General features: G+C 39.4%; 1 long non-coding RNA gene across 1 annotated transcript; it reads left to right on the top strand.

The window, feature by feature from the left end:
- The first annotated feature begins 4029 nt into the window (after positions 1 to 4029).
- On the top strand, positions 4030 to 18352 carry LOC140225514 (uncharacterized). The gene is made up of 3 exons (XR_011900578.1): positions 4030 to 4143; positions 11790 to 11945; positions 17690 to 18352. It is a non-coding gene; the product is annotated as an uncharacterized lncRNA (long non-coding RNA).
- Positions 18353 to 22788: the final 4436 nt, after the last annotated feature.

The following is a 22788-nucleotide window of genomic DNA, read 5'->3' as shown; positions in this document are numbered from 1 at the left end:
TTAAAAAAATATTGAGATATTAACGATTCCAAGTTGAACTAGTCTTAAGCCTACAAAATTCGCTCACAAATTCCAATTTTCAAGCATCAAAAAGTGAGTTAGAACTTTCTTTCCGCCATTAGAATCCATGTGCTTTCGAAACTTCAAAATCGTGTTTTTCGAAATAGCAAAAACTGCACTCACGCGCCTTGTCCTCCAAGCCTCTCGCATGGGGGAAAACGGAGCCGCAGTGTGGAATGAAGCGTAAGAAAGAAATGAAAGATTGGAAATTTCAGTGAAATATTTCATAGAATTTCACGAGACTGTGAAATATTTCATAGAATTTCACGAGGCTGTGAAATATTTCATATTTTTCAGAGTTTTCATATTTTTTAGAGTATGCAACCCGCAGTCAAACACACAAAAATAGAGGAAAGTCACAATTTTTACATTTTGCGAAACATGAAAACAGGAAATGAACCAGTCTTTTTAAATATCTTTCATAAATTTCTGAAATTTCATGATTTAATATTTCGTGAAACTTTGCCACCCTGTTCGTACCATCAGTGATGGGGTTGCAATGGACAAAGGAAGTAAGTAATATACTAACTAACGGCAACCCTTGCGAGGAGCTATAGTTATTAGTTAATGCATCAGTTTCCCCCTTAGTCTTAACCAACAATCCGTTCCAACCAATAGGATCGCTCTGTTTTCCCTTTATCCTATTTTTCTAACACTTTATCAATTTATGGGTTTCAATACATAGCCCACTGAACGGAAAGAAAACACCAACAATTCCACGATATTCCGAAACACAAAGTGAAGGTTTCCTCGATTTCCCGTGAAATCCAGGACGTAATTCCACAGACAAAGAGGAAAAAGGGAAAATGAAACGATCGCATTGGTGGAAGCAGGTGGTCTCAATGGACAAAGGACGTATATATTGGACCTATTAATGGCAACCCATGAGAGATCCTATGATTAGTCCATCATTTTACCTCAAGTCTCCCGTTTCAACAAAAAGGAGCACTCCAGTTTACCTTTGTCTTCTTTCTTCATCGCTTTGTCTGTACATTTGAAGGATAAACTCCCTGCCTGGATGATAACATTTGTCATTTAACATTACCATACTCTGGACCTCCTTCAATCAGCAATGATACAACTCTTTCGAATTGAAAGTGTGTAAAGTTGCCTAGCCTCATTTTCGAAGGCGATTCGAAATCTCAACGTCTGATTGTAGCATTGCTAGTAGTGGCAATGGGCATAGGTAGTAAGTAATGTGATAACTAACGGCAACCCATTAGAGACCCCGTAATTAGTACATCATTTCCCCCTTTCCCCCGTCTCAACCAATAGGATCGCTCCAATTTCAATTTATATTCTTTGTGTATACCATTGTCTATCAATTTCATCAATCAGCCCTCAGAAATGTGATAACCAGAGAGGGGAGTTGTAAGGTGAATCTACACCAGAAAGAGGTAAACATCGAGATATCGAACAAATTTTGCTGAGATACTAAAATCGCCTCAATTTTTGGAAAAATTCTGCTTAGAGGCAAATGTTAGCTATTTCTTTCCAAAGACTCTATTTTGTAATTTTTATTATCAAGTTTATAGTAATCGGACTCAAAATAATGCATACGCTTACTAGTCCGGGTTCTTATGTACTCTCGTGGAACGGTAAGTGAAGCAAGTGTGGAAAATATCTTAATCTCTTCATTTCGATGCGTAAAAAAATAATTTCGATTTTGTCAAGCTTAATTTTGCGTCTAACCCCCCCAAATCAAGATGGCGGCAAAATGGGGGCTCGGGGGGTGAAAATTATGGAATTTGATTTTGATGTCATGATTGGGGTCAATTCTTATGTAATTTTGGTCGTAGAGTCCGAATTTGAGGTTCAAAATACTCTCCAACCCAAAGGGATGCCCCAAATCCAAGATGGCCGCCAAAATCTCCAAGATAGGGTCAAAACTGCGATACATATGTAAAAGTGCCAAGTAGGGTGTCCTTGGTAGGGTTCTTTGGGTCGTAGATTTCACCTATGATGTCAAAAACTTACCACAGATCCATTGAGGCCCAAAAAAATCAAAATGGCGGCCAAAAGGGCTGCCGTTGCGGAGTGAAATATTTTGTTGAGGCAAATATCGTCGAATGAGGTGTCACTGTATAGGTTTTTTGGGTCGTAGATTCCAAAAATGAGGTCCAAATAACAAAATAAGCTGATAGAAGTTCTCCATACGCCAAAATGGCGGCCATAATGGCTGCCGCCCAGGCATTGAACGCGTTTGAACAGTAGGGTGTCCCATTTTGGACGTTACAAGAAAAAAAAATTGCGAAATCCAACAGAGATACCTGCCAATAAGTTGTCTCATAGTTAGAAAAAAAAGCACAAAAAAATCTCAGGGTCGTAGCTAAAGGTTGAGTGGTCCCGCAAGGTACTTAAGATGTTTCATCGATTTCTCATCTTGGCAATCTTGGCGATCTTGCAGATTTTTTTTCGGTAAATGCAATCGAGGTAAAAAGTCGCAAATGCGGATAATGAGACTTTTGATACTATATTTTAAGAGAAAAATAACGGTTTGGACCCACGAGGATCAGAATCCCTCGTTCTTAGCTCTCAAAATGCAAAAATCAGCGATTTTAGCATTTTGTAGTCAAACCGCTGCTCGACCGTCGCTCGACTTAAATGTCGCGGCATTTGACGCGCTGTTTCACAATGATCCCATTGTAGGAGTAAAAAGTCCTTCAAGTATGTTCATTAGAGGTGTAAGAGGGTCACTTTGGCCAATTTTTGTTGCTTTTAAACATTGAGCTCATTGTTTAAAATGTTTTTTGTTTTTTTTTTGTTAATATAATTTTCCTGTTTTTCATCATTTTTTAAAATGGTTTAAAAAGGGCGATTCATCTCACACCAAAATTGAACTCCTTTGGCGAACAATGTACTTAGGTGCATACTTCCTCTAAAAAAGTTTTTGGATTCAAAGCCTCCCAAAAAAGCCGATGTTGCCATATTTTTTCCCCGGAAAACACAAAAAACCGACTACCTATTTCAGTACTTGGAGGCTGTTCCTCACCGAGCTCATTGAGCAAATTTCAGCAAACCTTGAATTTTCATACGTTATGACCAGATTACTAGTGATTATGTACATGTGTTTATCTATACAGCCTCCCACCGCGGCGCGACGTTGCCACATACCATCGATAAAATTCGATAAAAATCCGCGTTTCCCTAGATTTGAGCCATTTTTTCGGATATTGCTCATGGAATACTAATGTAAAACTTAAAATGCTGTATTCAGAGATGGAAGGGGATCATACCTTGTAGCAATAATCATTATTTTAAGATCCTGCGCTTATTGACGACCCATTTTTAGCGGATTTTTATCGAATTTTATCGATGGTATGTGGCAACGTCGCGTCGCGGTGGAAGGCTGTATAAATAAACACATGTACATAATCACTAGTAATGTGGTCATAACGTATGAAAATTCAGGTTCGGTTCAAAATTCAAAAAATTTGGAAAAATTTTGAATTTTCAATTCAAAATTCGGTTTGCTGAAATTTGCTCAATGAGCTCGGTGAGGAACAGCCTCCAAGTACTGAAATAGGTAGTCGGTTTTTTGTGTTTTCCGGGGAAAAAAATATGGCAACATCGGCTTTTTGGGAGGCTTTGAATCCAAAAACTTTTTTAGAGGAAGTATGCACCTAAGTACATTGTTCGCCAAAGGAGTTCAATTTTGGTGTGCGAGATGAATCGCCCTTTTTAAACCATTTTAAAAAATGATGAAAAACAGGAAAATTATATTAACAAAAAAAAACAAAAACAAAAACAAAAAACATTTTAAACAATGAGCTCAATGTTTAAAAGCAACAAAAATTGGCCAAAGGGACCCTCTTACACCTCTAATGAACATACTTGAAGGACTTTTTACTCCTACCACGTGTATCAAAGAAAACAGTTGTATCAGGATTCAGGATGGACTCGTTGCAAATGAGCTCCCAATTACAGAAAGCTCTCTTCCACCCAAAATAATGAAAGGTATTCTGCTTTCAGGGACCTGAAAGCACACTGCTGAAACACTTGGGGATATATGTGAATCTCGAAGAAAATGAAGGTGTGCTACTTAAAACGAAAATACTTGTCTCGGTTGACTATATCCATCAGGTTTGTCTTCAGTTACGTCTCTTTTCCCTTCAAAAATAAAAAATAAAAATTATTAACATGAGGTCTGATCATTGAAAAATATACCTAGCGCCAAAAATAAAGCGGCCTTAGAGCTGGATTACATTTTGCGATTAGAAACGAATATATTTAATTACTTATGTCTGTTTGTAGAAATAACATATTCACCTGGTTCCTCAGTATTGACAAGTAGTTTTATGAATGAGCTCTAAATAATGATCATTCGCTGGTACCTATCTCGGCGAAGGTAGAGAATTGGCGCGTATACGTAGTATACCGCCTTTGCGATCGTTTCGAACCCTGCTCGATACAATAACCGAGTCCCTTAGTTCCTTACCGAAAAGTGACTACCGCGAACTTCTGAGATTTTCCAAAGCATGTAAAAAGTTTATTTATCCGTCAATAATTATGATTTAAAGTTGTTTCCCATTCTGGGGCTTTCTAGTTTATGTGCAGTGAATACCAAGAGTCTACGTTACTTGGTTTTTTTAAAAAAGCCTAAGAGTACGACGCGCTGATTTAAAATGTGCATATATAAGCAGAAGCAAGCGAACTGATTCGAGGATGACTGACCAGTTCGGCACTTTAAGAATGAGAATTTAACTCACTCCGTTTTGTTCAAAACGTACGCTTTGACAGATCTCCACACGGCTGTTATGATTTTCAAAAGTTGGTACCCGTGCTCTGATATTGCTATCTGTGTAAGTGCAATCTGTGATGAGCCTCGAGACTCATTAGACCATTTGCTAAACGTGGCTCATACAGGAATCCACCTACCCCTCTGTTCCCCACGCTCCTGACCGCTGCGTCGGCGTCCCGACGAACAATAGCTGACGGTCGCCAGGCGGCCGGGACCATCAGCCCCTCGCCCAATTACTTACGCTTGATTAACCATTTCACCGTCACGCTAGGATTCATCCAATTTTCAAAAAAAATTGTTCCGCGTGTGTTTAGCAATTTATTCCTTACTCTCCGTTAAAACACAAATAAAAAGAGACCTCATTCATAAAAATCGGCTGAATAGAAGAGAAGTTACAGTAATCGAAATCCGAAGAAATCAACAAAACTTCTCCATTGAGAAAATAAAATAAAGGGGAAAAAAAGAAATGTATAAATTACAATTAAATATAATTAACCTCAGAATTTGACAAGCAATTCAGTTATATACCTAACGGAGAAAAAACTGGGAGAAATTACAAAAAATTCGCCTCTTCCAAGGGGCTTCTTTGTAAGAATTTTGACCTGAAGACAAGGGTCGAATAACAGCAGAACTCCATACAATACATGGTGTGCCTGAACGAGTTAAACATTTTTTATACGTCCAAATCGAAAAATCTTTATATTTTTAACTACAGTGTCCCTTGAATCGTTTAAGCCCAAAAAAAAAAAAATTCCGTCGAGATTCTGGAACGTAAAGGCGCTTTAAAAGCATTCTGGGGCTATAATAGCTAAATCACCGGTAGTAAATCCCGTTATATTATTAAAAAGAAATTGACTCCATAGTTTAATCCCTTAGTATCTTGAATACGAGTATTTTAAGCACTTAAACATTTATACCACCAATTTTAGCCATGGGGTGATTTCCTGAGAGCCGATAATATCACGAATTTCTCATAGAACCCTTCAACAGTGGCTTGCTTTTTTGGCAGCCAATTCGGCCATCGAACCGGAGTTTAAATGGAAGCTGATAATAACCCAAAGCTCTGAGAAAAATTTTGAGATGAGCATAAGAACGGTTTGTTGTAAGTAACGAGGAGAGGCGGGCAAAGCGGCTAAAATCCGATCTAATTTTTACAGTTTTTCTGTTGAATTAATGTTGCCGCGGGCTTCTGACTGTGTCCACACATAGTTTCTGTTCAGCATATCGATACATAAGTATTTACACACGTAGAATCTAATTGTCACGTCGAGGAGTCGACAAATTTTGATTTTTTCGATTTTATACGGAAAATTGATGGTTTTTCGGGATTGAAATCATTATTGTTTCATGAAAAATAAATGCACCCAAAATGACTATAGCATATTGATTTTTACACATTTGCACTCACGAAATTGGTCGGTAAATTCAACGAGTGGGTGCATCGACCTGGTGTATCAATTTTCTGCAATTTTTTACGGCAAATCAGTAGATTTTCAGGATGTAGATTGCTCACTTTCAATGCATGAATGAATAAAGCAACGACATGGTTGAACTTCTTTGCATGGAAAGACGTTTAAAATAACAAAATCAAGACATATTTAATGCAATTGCATTTATATCGAGTCAATTTCTTTTCAATAATATAACGGGATTTATAGGTACTACCGGTGATTTGGGTATTTTAGCCCCAAAATACCTTTAAATCGACTTTATCTTCTAGGAATTCGACAGAATTTTTCCTTTCTTCGCTTAAATTATTCCGTAGCACTTTTCTTCAAGAATCTGATAAGATTTTGCTTGAGGCAGATCAAAAAACTTAAATTCGATCGAATAGCTTTCTACATTCACAATACACGGTCTCGTCAAGGCAGTGGCGTGCGGTCCGGATAAGCAAGGCAAGCACTGCTTGCCCAAAGATTTCTAAAGAAAGAAGAAAATTACACCTATTAAATGTTTTACATTTTAGCAAATATAATTTATTAAATGCGTTCAGTAAGTAAATTGCATTAAAAACAGAAAGCGAGGGAGACAGAAATACGTACATATAGAGCCACCATAAAGTAGGAAAGCAGAAGAGCGGATGGAGGTGGCGCAGCGCGCTGCGCGGCCTGAACACGGGATGCGCTGGAGAATCGCTTGCCATCAGCTGAGCGGAGCGCCACTGCTCGGCGCGGCGCACACTGTGGTATTTGACCGAAAAACCTGGCCAAAACCTCAATTTTAAATTTTTTTTTTTTTGGAAAACCAATGTGTTATTCGAAATCTACACTGTTTTTTACCCCAGTAGCCATGTATGTGCCATTTTTCGAGTGGCTCAATTTCCCGCGAAGAGACCACGAAGTTACCTATTTCTCAGCGATTTTTTTGATGTGTTTTGACGCGCTACTCGTCGATCAGTTTACTTCAACTGTGCGACCATAGGAGGGAAGTTCGGCGATATGCAACACATTCTTAAGGGTATATTCTACACAACTAACCACAGTATTTTCGAAATTTCCTTTTTTAGTGATTTTCACAGGAGGTTGAAAAGTGATGTAAAAGTAAACGTTTTTTTCGAATTTCACAGTCCGATTAAAAATTTCTCTCAACTGTTCTCAAGCGGTTTCAGGCGGAATGTTATAGTCCGAAGTGGGTATTTTCAGGATTCAGGGTCGACAGACTGAGGAAAACTGAGGAAATTGAAATTTTTGACTTCAAACATGGACTTTTGAGCGATTTTCACAAACATGAATGGGAAAAATTATGTCGATACTAACGACTGAAATTGTATTTTTCCAATACCTCTGACCCATTTAGTACGAAATTGGGTGATATTTGGTCACACAACCTGTTTCTCTGGCCCCTACGCCCCCGAAAGAGGGATGAAAAAAATAATTTGAAAGCGGAAGGGAGGGTCATTTTAAAGTCTTGCAAAAGAGTTTAATCCGTTATTTAACGATCTCTTCGTGCATTATCCTTGAGTATAGACATATTCATGCCATGTTTTACTTTGACAGACAAATTTAAGGCCATCCGGCCGTGGGGTGGGGCTTCGAAAGTGACCCTCTGGCACCATGAAATTACGCTGAAAGGCACATTTTGAAGCCTCGTAAAAGTAATTTTACGATTTTTCCTCAGGCAGCAGATTGTAAAGGGACATCATTAGAACTAAATCTTCCATTATTATCAACCTAAATTTTAAGAAAAAATACAATTGGCCCTCGATAAGTGAGGTATGTGGTTTTGTCACGAATTTCGCAGTGACTTACGCTGTTTTATATTAAAAAAGGCAATTTCAAAGTTAATGGAGTGCCCTCACTTTGAGATGTAGATCATGGGTTAGGAAGGAACCCATCAAAATGAATCCTTTTCATAGGTGCTTTCTGTCCTCACAATGGTTCTTATTTTGATAAAACTGATTTTCATCCCATAAGTTATCCTCAAATCATCATATGGAGGTCCCGGCACTTTCATACTAGCACTAATTTTGATTCAAAACAGTCAAAAATCTAATATCTAGAATGATTCATATTAATTTTTTTGAGAAATGTACATTTACTCCTCAATGTGAGAGATCGGCTGTTTCGTCAAAAATTTTGAAAGGACTTACGCTGTTTCATAAAAAAACCATTAATGAGGTCATAGAGAGTCCTTATTTCGAAAAGTGGACCACAGGTGAAGGAGAAACTCGTCTAAATGCACCGCTTTAGTCAGATACTTTGCGTCCTTTTAAAGGCTTTTTGGAGGGCTTCTTCCATCCTCTTTAAACTCTCCGCAAATTGTCATATGATGTGTTAGGTGGATAAATTGTGCATATTATCACTTAAGAAGAAGTACTGATTGTAAAATATTTTTAAAACTCGGCGATATCTGGTGATAAATAGTTTTGGCCAGCTTTTCAGGTCCAATACCACAGTGTGCGGCGGCGGAATCAAGGCAGGCGGGGAGCGCGGTACGTTCCGAGTCCGAGCCCTTCGCTGCGCGATCGCAGCTCGCTTCTCTTGGCCACCTCTTGGCCCGTCGCACTATGGTCCCAATTCACTTTTCAGTGATCAAAAATCATAGCGGCTCTCCGTTTGAGTATAAATACATTTAAGACATGTTTTCCTCATGATTTTGATTCGCTGAATCCGAATTTGACCTCCGTTTTTCCCTAAAAAATCATTTGCAAAAGTTACCGTCACTTTTTCACATAAATCACAAACTGCCATACGATTGGCTTGTTATACTTGCTTATATTGGATGAAAACCATGCGTCCATTGCACATACATGTACAGTTCATGCAAAATTAAGGATTTTTTAATTTTTTGACATCCCCCCCCCAATTTTTTTTTTTTTTTTTTTTTTTTTTTTTTTTTTTTTTTTTTTAAGGATAACTAAACTGAAAAAATGAAATAGATCTAAAATTCATTTGCATTTTAAAAATGTCGAAATAATGCTTCAGAGAAGACTTTTCTTTATGTTGATTTGCCGGGAAACGCGAATCGGGTACATAACTATGTTGAAGAGCGGGGGGTGCAACATTGTCACGTTAAGGAAAATTCAATCAACAATGGATAAATATTCGGGGGGTAAGGAATTTTACATCAATAGGTACTTTCTAGGATGGAAAAGAGCATTTTTAAAGATAAAACTGCGGAACGGAAAACTTTTCAAAAAATCTCAAAAAGTAGGGGGAACCAAATTTTTTTCGAAACGGTCAACCTCGAAAAGATTCATAGAAGCTACATAATGGCGTCTCTGTAGATGCAAAATTGCTTAGCACGTGTTAAGGCTGCAATTACAGGTGTTTTTCAGGGCAAAAAATTGAGTTTTTCTGGGGCAAACACGTAGTCACGTAAAAAATTCAAATTTGGTCGAAAAAGCAGGCGGAATCAATTATTTTTGGATCGGTTGCCTTCCTAAGGATCTGTAGAAACGACTTAAAAGTGTCTCTGGAGGTGCCAAATGTCTCAGAATATTTTTCGAGGGGCTTTCCAGGGTTGTAATACAGTATTTTGAAGGAAACACGCAGGTACGAAAAAGATTCAAAATTCGTTCAAAAAGCAAGAAGAGCCAACAATTTTTGGTTTAAAATCATTCTTAAGTATTCATAGAGACTACTTAAGCACGTTTTTGGAGGTGTCGCATGCCTCAAAAAAGTTTAAGACGACTGCACATTGATCAATGGCTAAACTTGCTAAATACCGTTATTTTAGCCACCGACTTAGACCTAATAAATTCGATTTCTCGAGAAAAAGCAAACCAAAGCACGAAATATTTCTACTGTAGCTTCCCAAGGATGTGTAGAAGCTCCCTAAAGGTGTCTCATTAGGTGACCTTTGGTGACTTTTTTTTTAAAATGAAAGTACGTGGGAAAAATCGGCATTTTTTCATGAAAAATAGGTACCCAACTTCTACATTGTGTAGAATGTATCAGAATACCTCGGAGACAAATTGTAATTAGTGCGTTAAACTCCTCTTAGAGTCTTCTACAAAATGGTATAAGCAAGAATTCTGAGAGACCATTTCATGATTCAGGAGAGGCTCCGAACGCTTTGTTAGAAATAGCCACTTCACGGGTCAGAAAATACATATCAGACTATTCGCACAGTTTGTGACACTTTCAAAGTGACTAGAAATTTTTTGGAGGTATACTAAGTGTAGTTTATGACCCGTAGATACTATATTTATCAATTTTGACTCGAAAAAAAAATGTCGTCCAATTTCATAAATATCGATTTTTGAGCGCTCCCGAGCGGATTGGGACCATAGTGCGTCGTCACTCGTCACCGCAGCGCGCTGCTTCTGCCTCCGATGCGCTATCTTGCTCCCTCTTTCCGTCGCGGTTGTAATTGCTCCTCCGGAGCTAATGCCTTTATATTCTATAAAATTCCGCTCACTTGGATCTAATGGGTGATGAAATAGACAATTCTCAATCATGTTTTAAATGCAGAAAGCCTTTTTTTTCGGGAAATTTAAGTAACTCAAAAAATTCTAAATGCTGTAGAATAAAGACTATAATAGGTACCTCAAATAAGTGGCAAAATTAGGAGCTATGAGTAAGGAGCCGTCCTCCAATGCTCAATAACATTCGAAACAAGTTAAGTAAACGAAATCATAAATAAGAGAGAAAAAAATAAAAATACAGTTTTTCAAGACGTTACGTTCCATCATATTTCATCCGAAAAATAGAGCAAATAGAGTAAAATTTTAAGAATTTTCTAGGGAGGCTAGGGGGAGGGGGAAGGGAAATAGGCTACGTTAACACCCCCCCCCCCCCCCGGATGGCGAACGCTAGAGCTTGCCCTGTCACTGAACCCACCGCACGCCACTGCGTCAAGGTGCGTCTTTGACCTCGCAGTGTTGGATCGTGAATTCTCTTGTTGTGCTGTTTGCCTGTTTTGAAATCTCTGTAAATGAAAACTAAAGGGGTTGATATGTGCGAGTTAATGACGCGCCTTATCAACACATTGTGTTGGAGTTCACTGCTTGTTTTAGTTATGCTGACCATGAGATTTGCGCAGAAAATGGAAACACCGAATGGATCGCATTTCTCAAAAAGGAACCAGCGCTATTACAGTGCTGCAAAAATGTTGATTTTTCATAATTATCTAAAAAATCTCTCAGAATAGAATTTCGTGGTTGCGTTTTGGACACACAGCAAACCCATTTTCAGGTTAGAAATCGGCAGAGGAGGGCAGCACTTTACAACTCGAAAGCCCTGTTTTCACTGGCTCTCTAGAGGAATAATGTCACTTACTGTTGTCTTGCCTGAAACTACGTCATTTTTTGCGCACTTAAGGCATTCCTGTGTCTCGTTTTGATACAAATAAGATACATTTTGCTGTTTTAGCTACCTATTTCAGTGATTTCATCTATAAGAGGGTAGACGAATTTTGAAAGAAACTCGATTTTGAAAATTTGACACTTACTGCTCTCTTCGCTATCACGGCAGCATTCTCATTGTAATTCCGGTTTGGGAAGTGTCATTGAGCCTCATGACTTTTTTTTGAACATTTTGCACAGCGATTCTTCAACAAATGGGACTACATTCGAGTGCCAAACCAGGCTTGGGGCGAAGAAAAATCTTCCCACCAAGAAAATAACTCCGAGGTCGATCGTGTGAAGAAATGTGTCGACTTATTTCTCACTTTCTGCGAGCATCTCCATCAAAACACATTGGTAAGTTTAGTATTATTCACTGAAGGTAGGTCCTCAATGCTTTGGAGAGGTAAAATCTGGTCGTCGATCGATCAATGGACCACTAGACAATGTACGGATTTAAGCATTGTGATACATGTTTTCTGACCAAATCACGTAGAACGCGATTTCGTCACCTTCCAGCCAAAGTATCACAAGCGCCATGCGACGTTTCAACATTTCCGCTGCCATTTTTTTTACAGAAAAATCGTTCAACGAAGCTGTCCGAAAATTCCACTCAATTTTCTTCTTTCTGCCGATAAAATTCAGTGAAAGTTTCAAACAGATTTAACCAATAACTTTATTGTAAAAAACATAAAACGGCCGCGGAAATTTTGGAACGTCGCGTCGCATGGCTCTTGTGATGCTTCGGCCAGAAGGCGACAATTTGGGCAGCGAAAATTACTAGCAGCATCTCCTGACTAAGATATAAACGTTTATATGTATATACATGCAGCATTGGTTATGGGGATTTTGAATTCCCCGCTCACAAGAGGAACAAAAGTCGACTTGAATCAAATCGCGCACTACAGCAGTTTTGACAGACTTCTTAGTCGAACTACGTCCATTCCGCACCTGATAATGTTCAGTGTTAACAACGTGCAACAGCTGAGCCGAAGCACCGAGTTTGAGGTTGCCATATTTTCATACCGCAGAGACTCTGACGATAAAGTGTAGTGCGTGACTAGACTTTGGGAGACTTCTGATTTTTCATGAGCGAGAAGCTGAAATTTCCGCATCGAAAAACGTTGACTATCTCAGTTCGGGGATGGTTTCAGTTATTTTTGTTGCGAGTTTTGTGTCTAATGTGAAATTTTGACAAGGTACCTAACACACGTCAAAATGCTGAAAGTCGCGCTTTGTAAAGTGGTCCTTCCTTAATCTTTAGATTCTAGGACATTTCTTTAGAATTTCTGAGTGTCACATTACGGTGTTGCACATCCGATAAGGGTAGGTACACAAAATTTTGTAGCGCAGTATATTTTATTTTGCATTTAAATGTTAGTTCATGTTTTAGTTTATGTTGAAAAGTTTTTTGAGAATCCGCCATGAAACGACTAAAAAAGACAATTCCCCATTAGTGTTCCCCATAGTGTGAATTGAAGAGTTAAAATGTTTTTCAACTTGTATTATACGGTTGTTTTCAATTCGCCTTCAGGGGCGCCCGCAGCAATTGTTGTTGCGAATACGTTGCGCATGCTGATCTCAGCTCATAACTCTTGACTACTTGACTCTTTGAAGGCGTTTAATGTGCGAAAGTAGGGCACCTTGTTGGAGAATAATACAGGGTGAGCGAAAAGTCCCCGACCCCCCCTCTAACTTTTGAACGAATTGAGCTAGGGAAATGAAACTTTGGGAATGTTCCTATCTCAAAGGGGACCATCTTTTGAGGGGGTCAAAATTTTGGTCTCCCCCCCTATGGGGGGGACAGGGGCCCCCCAACTTTTTTTTTTCAAATAGCAACCCCTATCTTGTGATACCTCATTTGAAAGAGCATAAAAAACTAAGAATTTTGGCGCAAACCGCAGATCAATAACTCAATTTTTGACCGAGTTATGATAGGTCAAAGGTCAAATTTGACCTATTTTCAAAAAATCATAACTCCGGTTCAAATCATCGTAAAGAAAAAAATAAAACGGGAAAATTTACCAAATTGTGTTTGCTTTTACGTAAGAATTGCAGAAATCACTTCGATGTAATTTTAAGGGGGGGCTCGGACTCCCAAATACGCCAATTCAAAGGTCATTCAATTTTCCCGCAAAATAAGCCAATTTCCTCTGGATTTGCCTCCACATTATCTCGGGAAAAGTTAAAAAAACGAAATTTAAACGGTCAAATTTAATCACCTTAAATTTCGTTTTTTTAACTTTTCCCGAAATTTGGAGACTTGCCAACGTAATGTTGAACTGATTTTGACCTTACTGAGATAATGTGGAGGCAAATCCAGAGGAAATTGGCTTATTTCGCGGGAAAATTGAATGACCTTTGAATTGGCGTATTTGGGAGTCCGAGCCCCCCCTTAAAATTACATCGAAGTGATTTCTGCAATTCTTACGTAAAAGCAAACACAATTTGGTAAATTTTCCCGTTTTATTTTTTTCTTTACGATGATTTGAACCGGAGTTATGATTTTTTGAAAATAGGTCAAATTTGACCTTTGACCTATCATAACTCGGTCAAAAATTGAGTTATTGATCTGCGGTTTGCGCCAAAATTCTTAGTTTTTTATGCTCTTTCAAATGAGGTATCACAAGATAGGGGTTGCTATTTGAAAAAAAAAAGTTGGGGGGCCCCTGTCCCCCCCTGAGGGGGGGGGGGGCAAAATTTTGACCCCTTCAAAAGATGGTCCCCTTTGAGATAGGAACGTTCCCAAAGTTTCATTTCCCTAGCTCAATTCGTTTAAAATTTAGAGGGGGGGTCGGGGACTTTTAGCTCACCCTGTAGAAGTGAGATTGAATAAATCGCTCAATCCCTACTTCGATCACTCTCCAACTGATAGCGCTACTTGCGCACATAAAACGCCCTCAGAGGGTCAAGTATGTAATTAGCTGAAATCAGCTCGCACAACATATGCGTGACAACAATTGCTGCAAACGCAGCAGAAGGCGAACTGTTCAGTTAACAAAAATAATGTGATAGGAAGTCTGCATGCAACGATAGGGTATGTATTCGATCTACATGAATCGAACGGAAAATAAAAGCTTGAACCGATCATTCGATCAACACCGATTCAATGGACGAATAAATAAAAAAGCTTATCAAAATCGGTAAAAAACTTGCATGTACAATGAAAATTTCAGATTGCGATATCCCAAAATCAAGTTCAGCCAAGATTTTGATTTTTGCAAGCTTAAGTCCACACGTACCATAGACTAGCCCCCTGCAATCCGTTTTTTGGTAAATTTTTGTCGCGTTTTTTTTCCCCCTCTAGACGACTGTGCATAAGCAGCGCATTCCATTATGTTAATAGTAACTCCTAACTACAGTTATAATCGTGTTTTATAGACGAACGTGGTGCATGTGAAAAATTGAAGGCGCTCCGGCCGCACTAGTCCACGAATCAGTAGACGTAGAAGCGTATGGCGTGCACTTACTTACTTTCAAGTAAAATACCGCCCTCCCTAGTAAAAATTCGCGATAAGAGCTGCGTTTCAAAATACCATAGGAATTCTTATAGCCGGCTAATGAAGGCTACAGAAAATCATATAGCTGGCTGTAGAATGCGGAGAAAATCATACGGCCGGGCCATGCGAAGCGATAAAAAATTATGCAGCCGGGCTATAGTTCCCATCGCCGGGCTTTATTCTTTATCGCCTGGCTGTTGCTTTTTCGCCATCGATTATAAAAGGCTATAAGAAATTGTGTAGAAATTCGAGCGCTTTGGAAATCATTAAGTTTGATACGGAACCACCTTAATATTTACAAAACACACGTTATATTTTCCTTTAATACATATTTTTTTTCATCAATTAAAACGAGAATAATCCATACAGGATGTGCAAACATTTCAAAATCATGAGTTGAATAACGCTGACTCCGCTAGATTAAATATTAAAGCCTAACACAAAGCGGAACTGCGATGCACTGGCGCCTACAAACCTAACAGGGATACTTCACGCATTGCGCAACGCGTGAAGTATCCCTGTTAGGTTTGTAGGCGCCAATGCGCGTTTCGCGCTGGCTGCCCGCCTGCCGCACCGCAGCGTGCCACGGCGCTTGAAGCAACTATTTCACACCAGATGTATTGCACAGTATCATACGAAACTGAAGGCGCTCTAATATATAAGGAATGGCAGGCATCCATCAAAAGTACGGAGCTTTCCTCGCAAAATAAATCGAGATACTACGGCCCAAAAAGAGAGCAGTGGTACAAAAACTCACTAAGTCCTATTATCCGTAATTAGTGACGTTTAGCATACACTTTATCGCCTGGCTGTGAGTTGCTTAATCGCCATCGAAAATGATTTTTCTCCTAAATACCCACCAAGGCTGCTGTCACAAGAGTAGCCCTTACTGTACAGAACGACTGTGTGTGCAATACGCAGAGACTGCCGAGTGCATATAGTCTCTTGGGAGTGGGTCACTGGCTGCCGACTGTCCATTTAGCCCGCGAGTGTCATTGGTTGTCTTGTTAAAATGCCCTACAAGGCACACGGTGATTTGGTCGCGTGGGGATTCGGCCGGTCGGATTTTTCGTGGGGATTCGGCCGGTTTCTAATTTATTATTGTGTGGAAAGTTTGGCAACAATGCACAGAACAAACATGGATGAAACGTGGTATAAAAGAAATCAGCCATTTAACGTAGTGTACTTACATATCTGAAGTTTACAGTCCATTTACAGTTGATAACCGGTCCAAACATTTCTTAAGGTCCTTGTGCTCGATGTATTATAGCAAAATGTTCGTGATGCGATCATTTAGGTCCGTTTATTTTTTACTCCGTTTCTTCAGCGGCATCCCGACGTTTATTTTCTGGACTTCTAGTAAAGATTGAGTGGCATCTTCTCTTAAAGTTTTTAACAACATATGAAAATTTGGTTGTTTCGTGTTAACGAGTCTTTACTAGAAGTCCACGGAATAAACGTGTCGTCGGGATGCCGCTGAATATTATGAAAAGGAGTAAAAAATATACGGACCTAAATGATCGCATCCCGAACATTTTGCTACAATAAATCGAGCACAAGGACCTTAAGAAATGTTTTGGACCGGCTATCAACTGTAAATGGACTGTAAACTTCAGATATGTAAGTATACACTACGTTAAATGGCTGATTTCTTTTATACCACGTTTCATTCATGTTTGTTCTGTGCATTGTTGCCAAACTTTCCACACTCTGAATAATAAATCGGAAACCGGCCGAATCCCCACGAAAAATCCAACCGGCCGAATCCCCACCTAATCGGTGATTTGGCCCGCAAAAAAACTTCCCCCCCCCCCCCCCCCCGTGGGAGTCCCCGTGGGCATTCCCGCTCTTCCCCAATGACATTCCGATTTTCCCCACGGATGCCCATTACTGCTCATGAGCTCCCATAGGTCCCCATGAAATTACCCCATGTATTGATTCCCCATGAAATTTTTATGGGGACCCATGGGACATTTTTAACAGGGAAAATCCATAATTTTGGAAATCATGTCCACAGACTTTCTCAAGGTTGAAGGTTGTTCCCTTTGAGCTTTTGGCGCATGTCCGATGAAATACGTCCATCCCGAAGTTCATGACGGGTTTTCCACTTGCCGCAAGTCAAAAATAGAAACGGGCGAAAAAAGTGGTACAACAGTATTATGCGCCCTGCTGACGTCATCAACGGGCTCTACAATGACGTGATCAGCCGGAAACATGCACACCAATATTGCCGAGCACAGCTGGAAATGGTCTAAAAGAGCAAAAAATCACCAGAATAAGCCGATTGGAATGAGGTGACAACGACCAGGGTGGCAAAATATCATAAAAAAAAAAATCTTGAAATTTCACGTGAAATATTTCACGAAACTTCAAAAATTTATGAAAGATATATTGAAGAATACTGGTTCCCTTTCGTGTTTCGCAAAATGTAAAAATTGTGATGTTCTTCTAATTTTGTGTACTTGATTGCGGGTTGCATACACTAGCCCCTGAAAAATATAAAATATTTCACAGCCTCGTGAAATTTCATGAAATATTTCACTGAAATTTTCAAGCTTTTTATGTTGTGGAAGTTCACACATTATTTGTATTGTGTTGCAGACAATATGCAGCCTTTAACGAGTGAGTTGGTGCCTGAGTTCATTTTGAGAGGTGACATCTGCAACGCATCATGATAGATTTTACACAGGAAAGCTTACTTTAACGACATTATGAGCTTTGATCGCACACTTCCTTACGTTGGTCCTTGTATTCATTGAAATAAACGATAATAAATAAATTCAAATTGTATTTATAGTAGTGCCGGGGCTGATCATAATCAGCCGGACTATCGTTTTATTATTATTACCGCTTTTTCCCTCCAAATCATATCATCATTGCAATGGAGAAATTATTTGATTCTCCTGAATTATGAATCCAGGTGCAGGATCGGTTGCGCCGGTCACAGAATCATGCTTGATTCTTGTAGATCAGCTAAAAATAATAAGATCTGTCCAAACAGCAACTTTCTGCGTTCAATATTAACCGGGCCGCGATACCGCCCCTTGAAAAGTCGAGTTTTTGACGTCATCCACCGCAGAAGTGACACCCTTGGTTTCCTCCACTTTGCCTTCATCAGTCGGTGTGACGACCATTTGCACAGGTTGCTCAACGTGCCATGGCCGGATTTACCTACTTGCCGCCCATGGGCCGCCTGTATTTTGCCGCCCTCTGCTCATTCATTTTGAAACATCAATAAAAACCATCAAGTGAACGTGCCGGAGGGAGAAGAGTGCATAAGACGCGTTCACTCGTCTTGGACACATTTTTTGCGTAAGCCCTACCAACACTATATACCAGCAAAAGTTCACGGAACTTCGCGCGAAAGTTCAGTTCCGTAAACCTATGTCTGTGGGGACAAGGCCTTTCATTTGTAAGAAATGAACTAAAAAATTAAGAAAGAACAAACTGTGGTTTAATAATTTTAACTTTCGCCGCCGTGCCGCGCTGACCACACCGTGTTTGGCACAATGCGTGAAGTATTCATGTAGTTTTGTAGGCACTGTGCGTTTCACGCCGCGCCGACCGCTGTTGACCGTACTGTGTTTGACGCAATGCGTGAAGTATTCATGCGGTCTCGTAGGCGCTAATATGTGTTACATGCCGACCGCCGCGTCGAGGGGTTCTCCTTTCCATCTCAAGTCCTCGCCATCATTTCTCTTTGCGCCGCGCCGCTCCAAGCCAAATTACGTGTTTGGTTTCTCTCATAACTCAACTAATTAAAGGTGCGCAGTCTTTTGTACCACCGAAATACGACAAAATTAGAAATTAATGAACTCTCAGGAAATGAGAGATTTTGTCACCTTACCTTGTTTGTAATGTTTTTCTGAATCCGATTTTTTTGTACCTGCATTTAAAAAAATTGCAATATTTGCCGCCCCCTAATTTTGCCGCCATGGGCTGCGGCCCACGTGGCCACCCCCTTAATCCGGCCCTGCAACGTGCAACTCGGATGAAAGCAAGGGTGTCACTTCCGCGGTGGATGACGTCAAAAACTCGACTTTTCAAAGGGCGATATCGCGTCTAATATTGAGCGTAGAAAGTTGCTGTTAAGACTGATCTGATTATTTTAGCAAATCTACGAGAACCAAGCACCAAAACAGGATTCTGTGACCAGCGCATCTGACCCATTGAGCGCAGAACCTGAGATTCGTAAGACACACACGACATATACCAATCGTTTTACTGAAACACAATTTTTCTCTTTTCGCAGGAAAGGGAAACTGAAATGAAATATGATCTACTGCTCAATTTATGTGGAATAACAATTGGATCCATAGTCAGAGTTAATAAATTATTGCCCGGGAAGATTCAACCGTTTCGAGGATATTATGATTATTAGATAAGCAACCTCATTCTCCGCTGAGATAGTTCTATTGAATCAAAACAGTTTAGAATGAGGTCGAGGTTAAAATTCGGCTTGAAAAGTAAGAAATTATGTCCGCAAATCGACGGTGCAAGTCGGCAATCACATAACTCGTTTGCGGTGTCTAAAAATCTCCGCTTGTATATTATTTTTTTTTAAGGAGAACAAATTGACATCATTCCTTGAAGTTTTTGCAGAATTTTCTCCGTATAGAGAAGAAAAATCATGGCAATTTTAAAGAATGGCCGTTGAGTAGTTTTCCGTTTAATAAATAAAGTATGATAGGAAGTCTGCGACGTCGCAAACCGAGTTATGTGATTGCCGACTTGCATCGTCGAAATGTCGCTGAAGAAATATCGATGGTGAAACTACCCAACCACGTACCTCCATTTTTGTCGGGGTTGAGTAAGCTTCAAAAATGAGTTGTGAGAGATGTCCTTCATCTGTGCTCTAAATATTTTTGTCGAACAAAATCGGGAAGTTACTCAAAAACGTTGTTAAAATATCACATATCGACGGTGAAACTACCAAACCACGTATCTCGTTTGCGGTGTTTAAAAAATCTACGCTCACATTTTTTTTTTTCGAAGTAGACCAAATCAATATCATTCCTTGAAATTTTCACGGAATTTTCTCCGCTCAAAGAGGAAAAATCACAGAAATTTTCAAGACTGGATGTTAAGTAGTTTTTCATTTAAAAAATAAAGTATGACAGGAAGTCTGCGACGTCGCAAACCGAGATACCTACGTGGTTTGGTAGTTTCACCGTCGATATCTCAGCGCTAATTCGTAATTCACATATCTCGCCCCGCGCGCCGTCGCGTCGCGAAGTTATCGCAAACAGGAAAAATTAGGAGCCTTTAGCTGAGGCAAATCAAAAGGTGTATCCGGTTCAAGTATAAAAAGATGAGATTTTCTTGAAAGGTAATTAAGGCTGTTGCACCAAAAAGGTGCAAAGAGTTTTAGTGAATCTTCCCTTATGAAATTGGCGCTCCCTCATTTTCACCAAAAATCTCAATTATTTATTTGTTTCCGTGGGACCAAAAAAAAAAAAAAAGCAAACACTCATTCTTCTAAGATATTAAACGTTTGCATCTAAAAAAGTAATGAGCAAAAATATAAAAAAATATGACAAAATCCTCCCCGTCTCCATCCTATTCCCGTCCTCATAACCCACGCTAATCTCGCTCATCGACGCGCGGGGTTAGGAAGTTGTCCGTTTTTTCGCTACGTCTTTCAACTTCAAGACAACTTTTTTTCAACTTGAGTAATCTATAAATGCAAAGCACACACTAAATGTTCTACTGAAGGCTACAGAAGGCAGCCTTAGGCTAGGTCCGCTTGAGGAAGTGACAGATAGGTGCGCGTCAGATGTCAACAAGTAACGGATAATATAATGCGGACAAGAGGTGTAATCGATGTTGCATACGCTTGTATTGGAAGGCGACTCGTCCACTGAGGAAAGGAAAACCTTTTTTTTTAAAGAGTATTAGGATGATCATTTAAGAGGGTAACCTGATACATACCTATACTTTCTTACAACGGAGTACCTGATCTGTCATGGCGTTTAAAAGAATAGTAATTTCTAAAAACCTGCATGATGACTGCTCCAGCTGTAGGATCAACAGAAGCTTCCAGTGAATTAATTTAATCACGCTGTTCAATATGACTCTTCGCCAGGCCTTACATCGATCAAAATCTTCAAGTAACAGGCTAAAAACCTTAATTTGAAATTCATATACCTCGAGGTAATAGTGTTGGTTCCTAATTCGCAAAACACATACGTAACTCGGTTTTTCCTCTGCGTGTCCTAACTGTTGGGGCTATTTTCAAAAATGTTTAATGCGTGGTGAAAAGCAATTGATTGTTTCTACCTCCAAGATTTATTACCTTTCAATCATCACAAAAAAGGAACGAAGTCGGTTTTATTGCTCTCCTGAAAAATCGGGTTTTCCGAGATACGTGGTATGGTAGTTTCACCATTGACATTGTGTTTGCCATCATAGAGTGATTTGATTGACTTTAAGTTTGGTGTTCGTCTATTCAATAATGCCTCTTTGGATCGACATGATGTGTAAATTGTCAATAAAATTGGCTTTCAAAGAAGAAATGCAGAGGTGCGAATCAGAGGGGCATAATTGCATTGTAAAGTTGCCACGTTACACCTAAAAACGTATGTCTGTTCATTAAGGGGTGCATGTCTCATACTCAAAAATTCCCGGAAATTTGTCAGGGCGAAATGAAAAACCCTGAAGACGTTTAAAATTCTGGAGTAATTGATACAATTTCTGGTGAAATATCGCGACGTTGTACTTAATGCTACGAAGCGTTCATGTGAGCAAGACAATCACTGCTTCCTCTACCTTTTTTTCAATGGATAGTGTGAAAGTAATTATTGTCTAGGTGCTAATAATTTAAAAGATATCACGGGAGAAAGAGTTGAGTCAAATTTTTAATTTTACTAGGTGGAGTGCATGTTTTTGTGGCGTAAACGAAGAATTGAAGGCTCTGTCCGACTCTGTCATTTTTTGAAATCTCGCAGTAAAACCCGCTGCCGCGCCGAACGGGTAAAGTGGTGATTGCCTGCAGAGTGAAAACGCCTTCATTTCTGTGCTTATGCAACACGGACATCCGTGGAGCTTCAATAGTTGCATTCAGGCGTTGTAGGTACTGAAATTCGCTTGGTGTTCATGGCTTTGCTTGTTTATCTCATACCTGAATGTGATCCCAACGTCATTCATTGCGCCGATTAAGTAAACCACTGCTGGTTTTTATCGTAACATTTTATCTATTTTCGAAAAAATGCTTTAATCGTTTAAATTGATCACAAAGTTGCCCTTCCAGAATATGGGCTGCGACTCTGCACTTCCTGAGCTAAGAACACTTCAAGGAAAACACTTTGAGCGCGTATTCTAACATATTTGTTTTTGCATGAGAGTTAAAAAGAAGTTAGATCGGAATTTAAATACGCATCAACTTACGCGGTCATTTCAGAACCAGGAGGCAGGACACAAAACTTTTAGAAAAAAACGCTCTTACGTCGAATCTTCACTCGTACTTTTGGAATTTTACCCGTGAAGTTCTATAGATAATTTTTCAGCTGTGATAGTTTTTTTCTAAAAAAGAAGAAAAAAAAAATATGTATTTGATTGAAGTGTTCTCAGCTCAGGAAGTGCAGAGCCGCATGCCACATTCTAGAGGGGCAATTTTGTGATCCATTCAAACGATTAAAGCATTTCTCCGAAAATTGACAATGTTACGATAAAAATTAGCAATAGTTTACTTAATCAGGGCA

Source organism: Bemisia tabaci, chromosome 9, assembly GCF_918797505.1.
Source record: "Bemisia tabaci chromosome 9, PGI_BMITA_v3".
NCBI lineage: Eukaryota > Metazoa > Arthropoda > Insecta > Hemiptera > Aleyrodidae > Bemisia > Bemisia tabaci.
The sequence above is the reverse complement of the archived record's forward strand: the minus strand, read 5'-3'. Positions and strand labels throughout refer to the sequence as shown.